Source organism: Sciurus vulgaris (genome assembly GCF_902686455.1).
Source record: "Sciurus vulgaris genome assembly, chromosome: 10".
In the NCBI taxonomy this organism is placed as follows: domain Eukaryota; kingdom Metazoa; phylum Chordata; class Mammalia; order Rodentia; family Sciuridae; genus Sciurus; species Sciurus vulgaris.
Genome location: NC_136470.1, coordinates 82403604 through 82422968, shown reverse-complemented (window position 1 = coordinate 82422968; position 19365 = coordinate 82403604). Strand labels below are relative to the sequence as shown.

The window sequence follows — 19365 nt, the reverse complement described above, 5'->3', positions numbered from 1 at the left end:
TCTTTTTCTAATTTTTTATCGTTGTTGATGGACTTTTATTTTTATTTATTTATGCTGTCCTGCGAATTGAACCCAATGCCTTACACATGCAAGGCAGTACTCTATCACTGAACTATGACCCCAGCCTTATTTGTCTTTCTAAAAGTTCTATTTTTAAGATAATTTATGTAACTGTAGAAGTTTTAAATAATTTTTAACTTGGAAAATGTCAGTCCTTTGAAAAGATTGAAGGACGTTGACCTATTGCTTTCTGAATATCCAAAGTTAGTTTTACCAATGAAAAATTTAATATAAACATTTAAGTAGGTCATAGGAACTTTTAGTGTAAAAGGTCCATTCACACTAGTGACTTTAGTGTCTTCTTGTTTCAAAAGTGCTCAGGGAGCATCTAATGCGCAATGCCTTCTTTTGGTAATCTTTATTAGGATTCATGTGGTAATCAACAACTGCTAATTAAGTGTTTATAGCCTCTAGTAGAGATGTTAATTTTGTGTTATTTTGACCTATTTTCCCACCAAAGCTCTTTATATTCTCAATTTAAAGTAGACATTATAATTAAAATGATTTATTGATGCTATTAAAGTTAATCCTGCTTGAAGAGCTCACTTCAGAGACCGTATAGGTTTGGGGGCGTGGGGGGACAATGGCACTAAGTGGCGTGTCTGTCTATGACTGCCTGGAGTGCAGCCCCTGGGGCTCAGTGGATAGGGAACTAGTGATCCATGTGTAGCCCTGCTTCTCTCCTTGCAAAAGCATCACCACAGGGTATGACAGGGTCCTGGCACTGTGCTGCTAGCCCCAGCTCTGGCGCCCCTTGATGGAATCACTGCTGCAACTTCTGAGATAGCCAGGCAGCAGCTTTACAGTCCACCCCCCAGCCCCGCAATGGAACCAGAAGGTTCCATTGCCTTCTCTTTCCCCTAAAATGCAAGCAGGCGCTATAACCCTTTAGGAGACAAAATCAATGAGGGTGATCTAATTGTAGAAGTTGAAACTGATAAAGTATCTTGGATTTAAGAGCCTGGAGGGATGTTAAATGGCAAAGATCATTGCTGTTAGAAATGTTCCAGTTGGAGCCATCATCTGTATCACAGTTGGAAAGGCTGACAATATTGAGGCCCTTAAAAATTATACATTGGATTCCTCAGTGGCACATACCCCAAAATCAGCCCCGGCGACTTCTGGTCAGGCTTCTGGTAGCTCATATCCCACTCACACTCAGGTACTTCTTCTTGCCTGCTTTCCCACCATGACCATCAGAGATGAGGGGGAAAGTGGGTGAGAAGCTAAGTGAAGGAGACTTAGAGGCAGAAAAAGAAAGTGACAAGGTCACTATAGGTTTTGAAGCACGGGAAAAAGGCAAAAATCCTGATTCCTGCATATGCTGATTATAGGCCAACTGAAGTAATTGATTTAAACCCAGGAGCACCACCACCTACCCAACCCTGGGGGTCACTATTCCTCCAACTTCCCAATCTTTAGCTCCTGCATCCTCAATCTGTTTTCCAGCTGCTCTTGCTAGATTAAAGGAAAGGGTGTTTGTTAGCCCCCTGGCAAAAAAGAAAAGTTGGCAGCAGAGAGAGACTGTACACCATTAAAAGGAACAGGATGAGATGGCAGAATCATCAAGGTCATTAACTCTTTGATGCCTAAAGTTGCTCCTGCCCCAGTACCTGCTGTGCCTCCCTGGAATCCAGGGGTGGCATCCCATCCTACAGGTGTCTTCACAGATACCCCAGTCAGCAACCTGGGTTAACAGTAGTTAACGCAATTGAAGCAAACCATATCTCATTATTACCTTTCTATTGATAAAAATATGGGAGAAGTTTTGTTGGTATGAAAAGAACTTAATAAAATGTTAGAAGGGAAATGCAAAATTTCTGTCAAAGACTTCATCATAAGAACTTCAGCTGTGGCATGTTTAAAAGTTCCTGAAGCAAATTCTTCTGGGATGGACATGGTTATAATACCTGTAGTCGGTGTGGCAGTCAGGACTGCTGCTGGACTTACCACACCTATTGTGTTTAATGAACATATAAAATGACTGGAAACGATTGTTAATGATGTTGTTTCTTTAGCAGCCAAAGAAAGAAAGGGTAAACAACAGCCAAGAGAGTTCCATAGTGGCACTTTTCAATCACCAATTTAGGAATGTTTATGAGTAAGAATTTCTCTGCTGTTATTAACCTACCTCAAGCATACATCTTGGCAATTGGTGCCTCAGAGGATAAGTTGGTTCTAACAGATAATGAACAAGGATTTGATGTGGTCAGCCTGGTGTCTGTTACACTCAGCTGTGATTATTGAGTCATGGATGGAGCATTTGGAGCCCAATAGCTTTCTGATTTTAGAAAGTACCTTGAAAAACCTATCACCATGTTGTTATAATTACCCCCCAAATTTCTCTACTCTTCCAGGTAAGATTGGTTCATTCTTATCAAGATATTTATATGTTATTAAACAAGTTTTAAAGTTAACTAGTTATTTTTAGTCTGTCTAGATAAGTTATTCATAATGGGCATTACTGAATTTTTTTTTAAATTCCATTATACTCAAATACTGTGCACACTGAATAATTAAACACCAGATTTTAGGCCACGTATGCCTAGTTATGGGGCATGTGACCTAATCTGAAGATAAATATTTTCACTGGTAGATATAGGATACATCTAAATGTGGTTTCCTAGAGACAGGTAACTTGGATAAAACCATACAGTTTGAAATTTGTCTAAAATTGCTTGCCCATGAGAACTCAAGAAAATTGCTTCTCTTAGGAGAAGTGTTTGAAATAAATCAAGCTATACTTTGGAATTTAGCCCTAGTTTGAATTTTGCTATTACAAGACCTTGGTTTTGATTTATCATACATGGGAGGAGTAGAGAACTTCAAGGAAAATAACTGAAACTATAAGAGTCAACATTTTTTATACCTTTTTACCCAATTTTTCTTTACTGTTCTATGAATCTCTAAAGAAATGATTTTCCCCTCTTCAGATAAACATATAAATATAAACCAGCATCTTGGTATAAATGAAAATTTTTGTGGATATGTATTTAAACAACTATATAATTCTGAAGCAGACTTCTGCAACTACTTCTGAATAAAAGAGCATGCTTATAGAATTTAACAGAAGTTAAGAAGTTGTATAGGTAGAATTTTCTAAGATCAACTGATAGTTAATTGCAAGTTAACTTAGCAGAATTTATTAATCAAGTAACTGGAAAACTGTATGGAATACTTATGGAATAAATGTACATTTGTAAACTATGGTTACTAAAGTTGGATATGTGCCAAAGTCTATTTATCAGTCTAAAAAGAGGAGAAGGGATGCACTGGTGAATTGTTTGGAACAACAATTGATGCCCTGTAGTCCCAGCTACTCAGGCACTGAGGCTGAAGGATCTTTTGAGTCCTCCAGCCTGGGCAATGTATTGATACCCCATCTCAAAAAACAAACACAAAACAAATGATACCCAATAGGAAATGGTAATTTCTGTTTGTGTTAAATAAACACATATTGAAAAGTGTTCTTTCCACCCCAGCATTGTTTTATATAAAATAAGATAGCCCTAAAATCCTGTTTGCAAGAAAAAGTTAATTATGGCTACTCTATCAGCTTAAATACATTTTTCCATTTTATTATGTTTTACCTTTCTTGTGCAGGGAAGGAAGACATATCCAGGATAACAGAAATGAATTAGGAACATTATCCTAGTTCTAGACTCTCTATTGAATTGACATGTTTTAAGGAATATTTGGAATAATGCTCATCTATTTAAAATAAACTTTACTAGTGCTTCCTTGTAAAAATTTAAAAAATACATAATAAAAAGTAAAATTAACCCCGTGAAAATGTATTAATGTATAGATTTACCTACCTTTGGGAATTACTGCCTGAGCTAATTTTTAAATTTCCACATTCATTCATTCCTTCATTAATGAGCCAACAATCAGTTTAAAGGGGTAAATAAAGCATACATACACACACACACACACACACACACACACACACACACACACACACACACTTTACTGAGCTGCATCCTCAGCTCTCGTAATTCTTATTCATCCAGCCACCTTCATTCATACCCAAGAGAAATGAAGAGCAGATACGCATAACACTTCGGTTGAAAGATTAACTGCATAAATGGGTTAATCATTTCCCTCACCAAAAAGTGAGCCTGCCTCCCATTTTTTTCAGTTTGTGTGGGGATTTTATCTTTTTCCAAAGCCTCCAACTCATACTGGGTTTAACACTCCATTAAACAAGGGAAATAAAATCTTGCCTTTGCCAGATAGTTTGCAAAATTACCCCTCCTGCAAAAGAACGAAAGGGAAAGCAATCAAAAGACAGCAAAAGGTGGAAAATATAGGTAACTATTTGTTCCACATAGTCAAAATTCTGTACCTTCGAGAAAGCGACATACCTTCTAACCACAATGGACATTTCAGAACAAATATTGACAAATATTTTCCCATCAATTAGTGACATTTTGTGGAGATAAGCAGCTCCTGGCTTCCAGGTCTTGCTATCAATAGGACACAACAAGCTATAGCATGTACTCTTCAAGAAAAAGGAGACCCAGAAAGTAGTATTATTTCCAAAAAGTTTACAAGTATGTAACTAGCTTTTTTACCATGCAGAAACTTAATGAAATCTACATAGGAAATATGGTGACTTCCCTGAAGACGCCAAGGAAAAATCAACAAATGTAACAGTGATGCATAGTGTTTAACCATTTGCCATGTAATTCTCTAATAGCCGTATAAATGTTAAGTCATTTAATCTTCACAACATACGAGGAGGTGCTATTATTGCCACCTCCTCTTTACAACTGGTAAAACTGAAACAAAATATTTAGTAACCCGTCCAAAGGTCTCACAGCTAGAAGGCAGCAGTCTCAAAATCCAGGTACTTTGGTTTTATGTTCTATGCGTTTAACTTCTATTCTGTATAAGAAATAAATATGATAGATACTTATGTTTTAAAAAATTAAACCTCTGAAAATTCTGAGCTAAATTAGTTGATAATGTTTCTCTGAGTTGTGCTCCTAGCCAATCAGATTGATAAAATATGTGTCAATCACTGTAGATAAGGAACAGAGAATTTACAATAAAATCTAAGAGACAAATGATTAACTAGTCTGTATTAGAGGAGCCAGATGAAATTTAGTGTCATTATACTGAGGCATTCTATAATGTGAGAGGTCCCTCTTCGAAATATTTGACAACAGAAATATTTGATTTATCTCAGATACTTAGTTAAGCTAAAAGTCCAGAATTTGGTGAGAGGCTTAAAATCACAAACAGGTGGTAAACATTTGAGTGGTTTGGTAGAGAGAGCACAGATTAGAAATCTGTGGATTTCTTTCACTAACTAATGTCTGGGAATTTCAGTTGCTTTTCACATGAATATATAAAGCTATTTCCCCACATTTATTCATTTTTGTTTGGTTTCATAGATCCTTTATTTTAGGTGGCATTTAGGTAAGAATGTGTATAGACATAGGAATCTATAAAGACCTATGAGTATTATCAGTATCCTCACCAGGGCCGTTCATCATTTTTGTTGCTATACAACAAAACTCTAGTCAGCTAGTATGTGTAAGAAAACCCACAAAAACCATGCCGGACACAGAAATCACATAAGGGAGTTTATTAAGCAAACAGTGTCTCCCTGCAGGGTAAGAGAGAAAATGAGAGGAAAAGAGAAAGGGCGCACGCTAGAGAGAGTGTGAAAAGCGAGGAGGAGAGAGAGAGTGAGTAGGAGAGAGAAAGCATGAGAAAAGATGGTGGGGAAGCTATCCTAATGCAGTTGAATTCCGCCAGGCTAACAGGGAAGAATAACGGAGAAGGATACTTGCAAGCTGACTGATGAACCAATAGCCAGCTTGGATGTTCACAGACCAACAAGTAGTTGGGAGGCAGGGAAATGGCTGCAGCGGAAAGGGCGGGGAGAGCAGCTTTCAGACTAACAAGCTAGGTTGTGATGCAGTGGAAAGAGTGGGGGAGCAGCTGTGTATTACAGTATGGACTCTTGTTTACAACTTTAAAGTAGAATTCATGTGAACAAAGAGAAAGATGGAGGGAATATTTACATGTTAAAATCATCCCCAGGGTTTTTATATTCAATTTACTTCCTACACCAATCATTAATTCACTTACTTCCTTATAATGATATTTAATCATTAATTCACTTACTTCCTTTTAATGATATTCAACTGCCTTGTGTTGTTGTAGCCCATCCAGGCAAAGACATATACAGAGCAGATTGTTAACCCCGTGATAAGCCCCCATATTGCAGATTTTCAGCAAAATAAGTACCAATTGTCATTTTTTTGTGTTTTTAAAATATTTTTTTATAGTTTAATAAATAATTCTCTTAATGATTGCAGATATGTAAGACTGGTAGTATTTGGAAACATCACAGTAATGGTGGTTTTCCTGATTTAATAAGGAGTGTAAAACTGCTGTCAAATCAGTAAGATCTCATTTATGCATCCATCATTTTCAGGATTATTAGTAACCTGGGTGTATTTCCCCCAAATAACTTCACTCCTTATGTTAGAAGGCACAACTCACTCACATTCATTTCAATGACTGTACCTTTGGTAATAACACCCAAAGTTGTATGTAGTGGGGATGAAGAAATCTTTTTCACAGCAAGTATTGGTAGACAAAATGTGTCTTTCAGTTTAGGATGTGTTACATGGGCCTTCATGAAACATAAGCCCATTGGCCTAATGAATCTTTCATATTTAGGGGGTTTTCTTGTAAAGCCATCTCCAACCAAGCAGACTTTAGTAACCATCCTCTTCAGGCCTTCTTTTTTCTCTTCCCTGTTTGGATCACTTTTAATACTTCTGTTTCTCCCCAAGGACAAACTGTGGAAAGGAGGACTTCCCATTTTCTCGCCTTCTCTTTTCGTTTTGTTGTTGTTGTTGTTGTTGTTGTTGTTTAATCATGTTGGAAAGTACTTTCACTTGGGTCTGTCCCTCCTTGTCCAAGAGATGGGCAGGTACTGCTCCCTGTGGAGTCTTTTCATCGTTCTTTTGTTTGGTGTTTCTCATTTCATGCATCTGGATAGTCCTTTTCATTTGTATTTTCTCAGCATGGCGCTGTTTATGGGAGAGCTTAGCCTTCAGGTCAATCTGGTTTTTTTTTTTTTTTTTTTTGCCTTCTTTGAATGTTCATGAGCCTCACAACTTCCCTTCTTTCTCTCTTTGTCATGGTAGTTCAAACAATGTCCATAGCCTCTATGGTGTAATCCAATATGTTCATTTTGTGGCATGGCAACAGCCTCAGAGCTGCCGGATGATGGAAGCTCTCAATTTTCACATATCAAAGACCCAGGAACAGACTCCGTGTAGCGTGGAACAGGAAAGAGTACCAATTGCTATTTTAGGATTTTATTTGTTCTAATTAGTTATACATGACAATAGAATGCATTTTGATACACCATACATAAATGGAGTATAACTTCTCATTCTTCTGGTTGTACATGATGTAGAATCACACCTGCCCTGTAATCATATAGGTACATAGGGTATACCCTTCCTACCCCCTTATACCCTTCCCTCCTTTACCTCCCCTCTACCCAATCCAATGTACCTTTATTTTAACTTGGCGATCCCCACTAATTGTGAATTAGCATCCACATATCAAAGAAAACATATGGGGGAGATTGACTTATTTTGTTTAGCATGGTATTCTCTAGCTCCATCCATTTACCAGCAAAAGTCATCATTGCACTCTTGTTTAATCAATCGCCATTTTAAAACACTTAAGCCCTTGGAGTCTGATTCTGCAGAAATAGGTAACTGACACAACACCTAAACTAACTAGTCGTGGTCATTATTATCATTTTCTTCTTTCCTCCTTTTCTCTGTCCATTCATTCCTTTGTCCTTTCCTTCCTTCCTATGCATCAGGGATTGTTAAAGGCTCTAGAGATACAAAATATATAAATAAAAATATTCTCTCAAGCAGTTTGTAGTACATTCTGGAATATTAACATGTCAATTCAAAAATCAGAGCTACCCTTTTTAAGTGTTACAGTAGTGCTTTTGCCTAATATGCAAAAAGAACTATGAGGAGGTTCTAATGACACATTTCATTGGCTAAGTGGTAAAGATTTCATAGCAGCTAATATTTTCTGAGTGTCTATGATATGCAGGCACTATTCAAACCATTTTTAATATATCAACAATTAAACTTTCCCATGAGATTCATGTTCCCATGTTTCCCATTACAACTCTGCATTAGATCCTATTTGTTACTCTATTTTATAGTCAGGAATACTTAACCACCTGTAAATATACAGAGAAATTTAATAATCTGATCAATCTTAAAGAGCTAAGAAATTACTGAAATTAGAACCCCAGCTATCTAACTTAATGATTAGGTTATGCTGTAAGAAGCGATGAGGCTTGGCTTTACAGGCACAGGAAGCTTATAAGGAGCCATTGAGGTGACTGTATGTTTGGGGGTGGAGGTGGATGGCGTGAAGGCAACAGACATGCTGTGCCACTCAGAACTCCCTTTAAGGTACAAGCCTGGGATTAGTTTACAGCTACCAGCCATTTGTTCCTTTAGGGTCTGCTTCAGCTTGTGAGTAGTGGTCATTCTGGTCATTCTCTTTCCAAGGCAGCCCTGGTCAATGAAATGAGCTAAGTAGCTCCATAAAGACTGAGTCAGGTTTTCTCCAACTCCTGCAGGATTCCCAAAGGCTGTCAAGTCTGCATCCTGCTCAGACCTGTCTCTTCCCTTTTCCTTTCAAAAGTGTCACTACCCAATAAAAGTTTCCCACTTCCAATTCTTTTAACTGACTTTTGTGAGAAAATTAGCATAGCAGAGAAGAATAGAAAGTCAGGCAGAGGCCAAATCAGCAAGAACTTTATAATTCCACTAATGAGTTTTGATTTATTTTTCCTGTAAGTTGATGATCTTCATATTATTTGGATTCTGAACATCTATTAGTAGAAAGTTTTTGACATATGCCTTCAATATATATTTGAATGCATTTATTTATAAATATATAGGCAGACAGACTAGTAGATTTTATGTGTTCTAAGTTAACCAACATATAAATGTTTAAAATTCAAAAATATAAAATTTAATAAAAATAGATATTCATATTTTTTGCTGTGATTCTTTTCATTTATTTCTTCAGTTGGTTAGGTTTTAAACTTACCAGTCATCCCTATTACTTTTCCTTCCCTAGTTACTAATCATTCCCATGTCTTGAACTAAACCACCACTCTGGTCACTTCCAATTAAACAGTAAATTCTTTAATATACATAATGGTCTGATAGTTTATCTTCATCTTTGCTGGATCATATCTATCTCTAAACTGGACTATCACAATAGTTTCCTAATTGACCTTGCTGTTTCCAGTACTTTTGTCTCCCTACTGTTTTTTTTTTTTTTTTTTTTTCCCTACCTATTAGTGAGGAGATTTTTAAAGGAGATTTTTTTTTAACAGTCACCTCCTGCTAAAACGTGCCAACAGTCTTTCAGTAAACATAAAATTCAAACTTCTCATAATTGCCTACATGATCTGTCTGTCTCTTCAAATGCATTTTATAATCTTTTTCTTTTCTCACCAATTGATTCACCTAAAATACCACTTGTCAGTTTCCATCCTTTTATGTGTTCTTCCCAACTGTATCAAAAATAAGTTGGCTATAGAAGCATGTCTGGGTTTATTTCAAGGTTCTAGTCCATTGATCTATGTGTCTACTTTTATTACAATATCATGCTGTTTGATTACTACATCTCTGTAGTATGTTTTGAAATCAAATAGCAAAATGCCTCCTGATTTGTTCTTTTATGCTCAAGATGTCTTTGGATTCTCAGGGATTTTCATGACTCCATAACAATTTTAGGACTGTTTTTTCTAGCTCTGTGCAGAATGCCATTAGTATTTTCATGGGATAGAACTGAATCTGTGGATTACTTTGGGAAAAATGAACATTTTAACAATATTGAATCTTCCAATTCATGAACAGGATGTCTGCCGGTGTGTGTGTTGAGGGGGCACAAGCATGTGCACACTCTTCAATTTCTTTCATCAATGTTGTATAATTTCCATTGTAGAGATCTTTCACTTCTTTGGTTAAATTAATCCCAGGTATGGTTTAAATATGAGATATCCCACAAAAGTGCCTGTGTTAATACAGAAGGTGAATGATTAGATTATGAGAACTATAACCTAATCAATAGATAATCTACTCAGTTCACTGTATTCAGTTGCTCAAAGTTTGCAGATCCAAGAGAGCCCAGTTACTGCTGGAGCTGGTGGCAGACAATGTTATCCATGAGATGCTGGTTTGCAGGTATGCAAGACACTGGAATTAGGAGGTTATGGAGGCTTCCACAGAGATTTCAAAGGAAGGTGTGGGTGGGCAGGTAAAATGTAGGAGTATTAAAATCCCTACAGGCATCCCCTGAAAAGGTGATGCATGAAACTGTGAAAAGGAAGTTGAGTTCCAGTGGAGACCCTCTGGATTAAGAGATGCCAGTATCATGGAAAGTAGTCTAAGGAGAGCTGTTGGCTGTGGATAGATCAAGCCTAAGAGAGGGGTCAGGTGGATTCCAACAGGCAAGACCATAGGGGCTAGGCAGCCCAAACCCTTTAGAAATCACATCTTGCCATCATGTTTCCCAATGCTCAACATAGATATATAGGACTTGTTTGCCCAGTGAGGTTTTGGTCCCATTTCTTCTTTCTATGCCCCTATTCCTCCTTTTTGTAATGGAATGCTTACTCTGTGCCATTATATATTAGATGAATGTAATTTACTTTTTATTTTAAGGGGCTTGCAGTCAAGAATTTGCCTTATGTTTTAGATGAGGATTTGGACTTGGGCTTTTGAGCAATGCTGGAACTGTTCAGACTACTGGGACTCCTGGAGATGGCTAAATGCAATTCATATTGGGAGCCATGGGCAGAATATTATGTTTCTCATATGATATGCTCCCCAAAATGTCCTTTGTTAATGTAGGAGGTTAAAGTATTAGATTATGAAAGCTGTAACCTAATAAAATGATTAATCCATTTGATGGATTAATAATTTTAATGGAATACCAGATGATAACAGTAGGCAGGTAGGGCAGGTAGGGCACGACTTAGGGAGGTGGGTCACTGGGGACATGCCTTTAGGGATTGTATGTTTTCCCTGTGGTCTCTTTCTCTCTCTCTCTCTTTCTCTCTTTTTCTGTCCCCCTTTCTCTCTGATTTTGGACTGCCATGAAATGAGTAGTTTTCCTCTGATACACACTTCTGCCATGAGGTTCTGCCTCCCCTCAGGACCAGCATGGATAGAGTCAACCCACAATAGACTGAACCCCTGAAACTGTGAACCAAAATAAACTTTTCCTCCTCTCAGATGCTCTTGTCAGGTATTCAGTCCCAGGAATGGAAAGCTAAAAATTTATTTTTATTTCTTTTTTTCTGGTACTAGACATTGAATCCAAGAACACTACCACTGACATACCTCCCAACTTCTTTTTTTTCTTTTTTAATTTTGAGACAGAGTCTCATTAATTTGTCAAGGCTAGCCTCAAACTGTGATCCTCCTTCCTCCTAATCTATTTGTTTGATTACAGGCATATACCACTGCACCCAGCTCAAATGATCATTTCTTATTCTGTCATGTCATCAGTTTCTCAATACTGCAGCATGTGTCCGAACCAGTGAATTTCATGGTTACATGACTATTGTCACATTTGCTATAAAGCGGTGAACACTTATGTAATGTGACTTTATGTAAGTGTCTATGTCATTGATCAGACACTAATTCCTCAAATAGTGGTGTTGAATGGTGCTCTGTGATTTAGGAATCTAAATAAAACCTATAATGTGTGTTAATCTCATTCAAAATGAATCGATAACCTCTCTGGGGTTAAAGAGATCAATATAATCAATGTGTCACAAAGTAGCTGATTGTATTGGAAAACTAGCATGTGCTGAGGCTCAGAATTGATTACTGTTGTTGGCAGATTGAACATTCAGCAATAGCAGTGTCAAACTTGATGAGCGAGACAGCCCAGGTCTTGTGGTTTATCAGTATTTTTAGTCTCTACCACATCCTTATCCTATCAATTCTCTGAACATCAGCCAAGAAATTTGCAGCTTCCTATAACTTCATGTTTATTTCTTATATAAGACAACTTTCTCTTTTTACTCAAAATAGATGAGCAAGAATGTCACTTAAAATGCTGCCTTGTGGGGAAGATTATTGTTTACTGTTGTTTTTCAGAACCACAGCTGAGTAGAAATGTGGTTCAATAGCAGTCATATTGGTTCATATTCATATACTTAGAAATCCCATCATGAACCAAGATTTTCCCTCCTCCATGAATCAGTCATAGAGGACCCTCCCTGTCAGGTATCCATGGGTAAAAATTGAAGGGCAATGTTGGTGCCATGATAGTGAATGTAACGGTGGTCTGGTCAATTAATTGTGTCACTTAATTCTGCTGTCTTAATTCCCATTCATGCTTAATACTGAATGTACCACTTCTGTTTAAAAACAGATTTGCTTCTGGGTCCACCAAAGCTCATGATTTGTGAATTTAACAGAGCACAGCTCATGATGGGATGCTCTGGGCACACAGTCACTTGGTGAGATGATTCATTTCCACCCAGGTCCAGTAGCATGCCAGGAGAGATTTTTCTAAAGGTACAAAAAATAAAAATAAAACCAAATCTCTGCTGCATATTTCGTGATCTTTCTCTAAAATCCCAAAAACCCCAGAGCTCTATGCATTTATTCTCCTTCTGAGACTTACTGACAACTCCACTTGATATCTTTTGCGCTCACAGATAACTCCAATGCCATTGAAGATAATTGACCACATGGTACAAGTGACAAGACCACCTTTAGCATAGACTAGACATCCAAGAAAGTCATTTCCTTCCTTAGTAACATTCAGAGCTTGCATCCTTATTATCCCATAAGTGTGTTAAACAGTGTTCCAAAGAATAATATGTTTCCTCTTTAACCTAAAAATGCTTGCCAAGTTTTGTTCTTTCCTCTTAAGTGGTAAGAGGGGTCAGATGCAAATTTTTTTCCTTATTTTGAAGGATGTGTATGAGTATGAGCAAGACCTAAAGATCTCTAAAAACTTCAGTCATGTCTTGAGTTTCTTGATTTTTCCTAATATACTGAGGCACATATAACTGATCAAGTGCTCCAATATACTTTGTAATTCTTGTTTGAATGGTTTAATTAACATACTATGATATAACAATTCTATGTTCTGTGGAAAAACTAGATGTTCAAATCTTTTCCTACTATTTACTTAATTTTTCTTTCTTTGATAGAAAATGGGAGAGTATAGCAAGACCATAAATATTTGTTGTTCTCTGTCCCATGTGAAAGAAAATCACTTCTTATCTTCTGTCTTACTAAGGATGGAATATAATGTGTTCACCAGATCAATGCAAGCATACAACTTACATGAGGCTGTGCTAACCTGATTTAGCAAAGACACCCCATCTCCCACAACAGATATAATCTGTGTTTCATTATTGAGTTTCCATAAATCCACTGGTATCACCAGGATTAATCTGGATTTTCTAGAGGCCAAACTGTTAAATTCAATGCAGATGTCATGAAAACTAACTATCCTTGCCTGCTTTAATTCTGTACTCTAGTCTCTGCCATTACCCCAGAATGTGTTATTTTTTTTAAGACTTTCACTTGGACTTTCCACTAATCAGTTTTATCTCATTAGCCAATAAACCAGGATTTGGGTGGATTCATTTCAAATAAACATATGTGGATCAAGAAAATGACCACAGTCAGATATGGGGATCTAGTGGTGCTTCTGTGAGTTGGAATTAGACAAAGACTCTTGCTATGGTTTAGATATTAGGTGTCCCCCGCAAAGCTCATGTGTTAGATAATGCAAGAAAGTTTAGAAGTGAAATGATTGGGTAATGAGAGCCCTCACCTAATGAGTGCATTATTCCACTTGAATGGATTAACAGGATGGTAGCTGTAGGAATGTGGGCTGTGACTGAGGGAGGTGAGTCACTGATGGCATGACTTTGGGGGTTTATATTTTGTCCCTAATGAGCAGAGCTCTGTTTTGAGGTATTAGTCTGGAGGCTAAGACCTGAACTGCTTTCCTCTTTCGCCATGATGTTTGACTTCATCTTGGGCCCAGAGCAATGGAGCCTGCTCTACATAGACTAATACCTCGAAAGTCATATGTGCCAAATAAACTTTTCCTCCTCTAAAATTGTTCTTATCAGGTCTCTGGGTCACAGTGGTGAAAAAGTCAACTAAAACAATTCCATCATTACCTAGCCCCATATGCCACCAATTTAACAGACAGATATAATGGCATTCAATATTCTTGAATATCCATACACATGTTGGTATCGATCCCTAGTTAATCAATGTCGACAATCCTTAAAATGACTGGGTATTTTTCTTACCTAGGATATAATTACCAAATAGTAAATCATTGTCCCACTATACATTCCCACTGGTATTGTAGGACTTTCATCATGAGGATGCAACTGAATCAGTTCCAGTTTTGAGAATTGACCAAGGGATTTACATTTCCCAGTTTTATAGCATCTCCAATATCGGCCCTTACCTCCAAAGGACAGCCACTACTGAACAATGTAGTGCAGTTTTGCTAATAGGTAATTACCAGAGTGAATGGAATGTTCTCCAGACTATTCTATTGCTCTCTCTTTCTGTCTCTCCAATGAAATATATATTTCAATGTATCTTTTGTGTACTCCAAAATGCACTCCTTTATATTCTCACCACTTTGTGTTGCCAGTCACTTCTTTGGTACATATTTTATTTTAGGTCTTTTTTCCTAGGACCACTATTGCATTAGAACTCCTCTGGGTTCCTTGGATATAAAAACTGAGAGAGATTTGTATGCAGAAGTTGTAATAGGAACTAGTCTTGGGGAAATCATCTTTAAAGAACAAATTAACCTAATCAAATCTGGCAGTCAAAAGGGAGGAAAAGATTGAGAATGAATGAGCAGAATAGCAACTCAGTGAAGAAATGGGAGCAAGTAAGAAAGCTAGAGAAGAGTAAACATCTAACAAAAAGGTATAGAAGTATTTATGGGCATTTCAAACATTTGATATTTTTAGAATTTAAGTTGTGAGGCAAAAAAAAAGAATGAAATAGTGAAAGATAAATTTGGATGAGGATTCAGAGACCTGAACATTGAACTTAAAATGTTAATTTTCGCCAGGTGGGGTGGCACACACTTGTAATCCTAGCAGCTTGGGAGGCTGAGGCAGGAGGATTTCGAGTTCAAAGCCAGCCTCACAAAAGTGAAGCACTAAACAACTCAGTGAGACTCTGTCTCTAAATAAAATACAAAATATGGCTGGGGATGTGGCTCAGTGGTCAAGTGCCCCTGAGTTCAATCCTGGGTACCCAGAAGAAAAAAGAAATCTTAAAATTTACCATTGTAAATAATGGGTTAGAAAGTGAAATGATCAAAATTGCATGTTGCATAATTCTGGCAGCTATAGGGAGAAAAGATTTGAGAGGAATTATACTGCAAGGTAACTAGTTAGGGAAAATAAATGTATTCTGCTTATCACCTATACCATGTATTATAATTAGAATTGATCATTTTTTTACTTCTGTGCTTTTATACTATCCAAGTTTACTGAAAATTGTTGATTTTTGTTTAGGATTTTGGATTTGTTTTGTTTGCTTGTTTTGTTTTGTTCTTGTTGTACTAGGTAGGCCTCAAACCAAGGGATTCCTCCATGCTAGGCAAGTGCTCTACCACTGAGATATACTCCTAGACCCCTATTTGTTTTCTTAAAACAGCTACTTCAATCTGTCTTATGTCAGTTTAATTCAAAATTACTATAAATAACTACTAGTCTTTCACTTAGAATTGTACTACCTTGCTAGGCACTGGAGAATTAATGAATATATATGTTGTGTATATATATATATACATATATGTATATATATATATATATATTTCTTTTTAACTTCAGTTTAACTTTTGTAATACTATATAACTGAACTATTAACTTGGAAGTTACCAATGCCACATTTAATATCTAATTCATCTCTAACTTACTGGCACACTTTACACATTTTAACTTTGGATTTTTAAAAATATTTTAAGGTATATGATAAATGAGTAAACATTCAATAATTTCTAGAGTAATCTACAAAATAAGATGGTGAAGAAGAAGGAGAACAGCAACAGCAACAACGAGAATATAAAAATTCACTTTAGGAGCTATAGGGAATTATAAGAAACACCTCATTAATACAAAAAAGACAGAAAAGGAGAAAAAAATGGAATGAATTTAAAATGCAGTGAGAAAATGTCAGACATATACTGAACATAGTGTACAATGTCAATGATAGAAAAAAAATTTAAAGGCAAAATTAGTAAATAAGACTGGAGGCCAGAACAATGGTCACCTTAGAAATGAGGATAACTTGACTGGGGTGAAGCATGAGGTCATCTTTTTCATAGTGTTTTTGCCACCCTGATGATTATGTGGTATAAAAATAATCAAAATGGATGTATCTGGACCCATAATATTTGTGTGTTTTACTATAGAATTGCATTTTTTTATTTGTTGTTGCGTTAATGTAGTAGACTTTCTTTGACCCTTTGCGACCTCAGTTTTTAAGTGGGAAGTCACCATGGATTTTCCCTGAAATCCATCTTCTCCCACCATACCAAGTGCAGTCATCCCAAGGTTTGGCACATATCCTCAGGTGGATGCTGGCTGAGTTATCATGTATCCTCAAGGGTTTCCAGCTGGTTGGCTTGTATGTTCCTTATCATATTCCTATATTAATGTTACCTTAAAGTAAGCTTTCAAGATGTGTATGTGGATGTGTATATGTAACTACTTGTGTGTATGTATGTTTCAAATATATATTTTATCTAGCGTTTCAGTTGCTTCAGTCATGAGGGCCATTCCAGGTATTTAAGCTGCTATCTGATAAAATGTAGAAATGTCTCTCTTTCTATTACTAATTTTTTCTATGCTTTCCATCTGTTGTATAGAATCTAATGGAGTAGGTTTTTGTTTTGTTGATTTTTTAATTTCCGTGAACACTGGACCCAGTTTATTCTGCTGATCTACCACTTAGGCTTCTGCTCCTCATTCTTCTAACCTTCCCAGCAATCCTGAATCCAGAACCAGACCTTATATTTTTATCTTAGAACTTGTATTAGTCCATTTTTTTGTCACTTTAATGAAATGCCTGATGCAGGATTCTTTATAAAGAAAAGGGGTCGTTTAGCTCACAGGGCTGGAGGCTGAAAGTTGGAACAGGATGGCACTGGCTCTGGCAATGGGCTCATTAGCTGTATCACATCGTGGCAGATGGCAGAAAGATGGATCGCATGGCAAGATAGGACACACAAGGGAGCAAGCGAGAAGAGGATTTTCACAGCAATTGAATTCAGGATCCCAAGATAACTACCTAATCTCTTCCAAGGACAGTGTCACCAAAGACCTCTTACCAGGCCCCACCTCTTAAAGTTACCACCCCCTTTTAACATCACCACATTGGGAGCCTAGTTTACAGCACAGGAAACTGTGGGATAAACTCAAACTGCAGCAAAGCTTTTGAAAGAAGGAAGCCAGAGGGCAGCTTTTATTAACTGATAAGTGACTGCATATTTTCTAATCATGGTTTTGTATTTTTTTCTTTAGTATCTTGCCTTTTCATACATTTTTTTTTCATTAGATTTAAAACTGGTTTGCAAAAAGTGAAAGTTTTTCTCACTGAAGTTTTATTCAATAATTGCAGGATTTTTATCTCTTTTAATCAACTCTTCAACAGTTTTTTTTTTTTTTTCCTGAACTGCTAATGATTTTTCCTAGTGACTATGTCACTATTTTCAAAACAATCTATTGTTCATCTAAACTTTGAATTTTTTTCAATTAAATCTTTCTTGGAAAATGATTTTAAAATAACTCTTCTATATGTGTAGAATTTAAAATATTAGTTTTATTAATAACATGAAATTAGGTGCTTTTTTATCCTGTTCCCTAGCTCAGATCTCATCATTAGTTTCTAACTGACTTTGGTTACTTGCTAAATCAATAGAAATAATCAAGGATTTGAGTGTAAAAGGTATTTGACTTAAAATCTAGAGGCTAGTCATGACTTATGATAGTTCAATAAAAATAATTAAAAGAAGGCTTACTGAAAATAAAGAGATCTGGCAAAAAGAAGAATTAACAAGTAAGGCAGAGCTGACTAGCTGCTGTAGATCTAGGTGGAGGGCAATTCTGAATAAAGTCAGTAATCTAATAAATGGAACCAAAAGAGTAGCTGCCAGGAATAGCCCAAAGCAGGCATCAGTACTGATGTTAGAAGCTGTCAACACCAGCTAGGAACTGCTTTTGCTGAGGAAAACAGCTCTCAAACCAGCAAGAGCCCGCAGGCACACACCACTTCCTGATAAAACAATTATTAAGGCAGAAAAATCAAAACTATATTAAGTACCACTTTGTAACATTAGAATAGCTATTTTCAAAAATAAATAAGTCATGGGAAAGTTTGTGGAGAACTTGGAACTCCTGTATATTACTGGTCCGAATGAGAAATAGTACAGCTGCTGTGGAAAATATAGGGTGCTTCGAAAGTTAAACATTAAAGTTCTAGCAATTCTACTTCCGCGATATACCCTAAAGAATTGAAAGGAAGAATTTGAGAAATGTTTTTACACTCATATCATTATTTTACTCTAATAGCATTATTTATAATAGTAAGAAAAGGAAGCAACCCAAGTGTTTATCAATAAAAGAAAAGATAAATAAGACATGGAATATATATACAATGGAATATTACTCAGCTTAAAGGCAATCATGACATAGCCACATGAATAAATATTGACTACATTATGCTCAGTGAAATAAGCCAGTCACAAAAGGAGAAATATTGCACGATTTTAATTATTCAGAGAGCATAGAATAATCAAATTATGGGGACATAAAGTAGAATGGTGGTTGCCAGGAACTAGGAGGAAGGAGGAATGAAGGGTTAATGACGAGAGTATACAAATTTCATATAAGGAAAATAAGTAAGTTCTTGAGATGGATGATGTTGACAGTTGTGCAACAATCTGAATGTATTTACATCACTGAATTATACACTTAAAATGGTTAAAACGGTAAATTTACACATATATTATATGTATTTTTTTACTACAATAAAATTATGTTTTAAAAATTTAAAGTCCATGATCAAAGAACTAAGGAAAAGTGCATATGACCAAAAAGGCCCCACACCAAAAATATTGTTTATAAATAAGGATAAGGAAATAAGTAAACAACAAGTTAATGCGTAATTTGATGGGGTTAAAACATTA

The 19365-nt window shown here is 36.4% G+C and overlaps 2 pseudogenes across 2 annotated transcripts; one reads left to right on the top strand and one right to left on the bottom strand.

Annotated features, from left to right (window-relative positions):
- Positions 1–1645: 1645 nt before the first annotated feature.
- LOC306637652 (dihydrolipoyllysine-residue acetyltransferase component of pyruvate dehydrogenase complex-like) lies at positions 1646–2388 on the top strand (annotated as a pseudogene). The gene is made up of 2 exons: positions 1646–1751; positions 1845–2388. The product of its transcript is annotated as a dihydrolipoyllysine-residue acetyltransferase component of pyruvate dehydrogenase complex-like (transcript).
- Positions 2389–6473: 4085 nt separating this feature from the next.
- Positions 6474–7291, bottom strand: LOC306637651 (ribosome biogenesis protein NSA2 homolog; annotated as a pseudogene). Its single transcript has one exon. The product of its transcript is annotated as a ribosome biogenesis protein NSA2 homolog (transcript).
- Positions 7292–19365: the final 12074 nt, after the last annotated feature.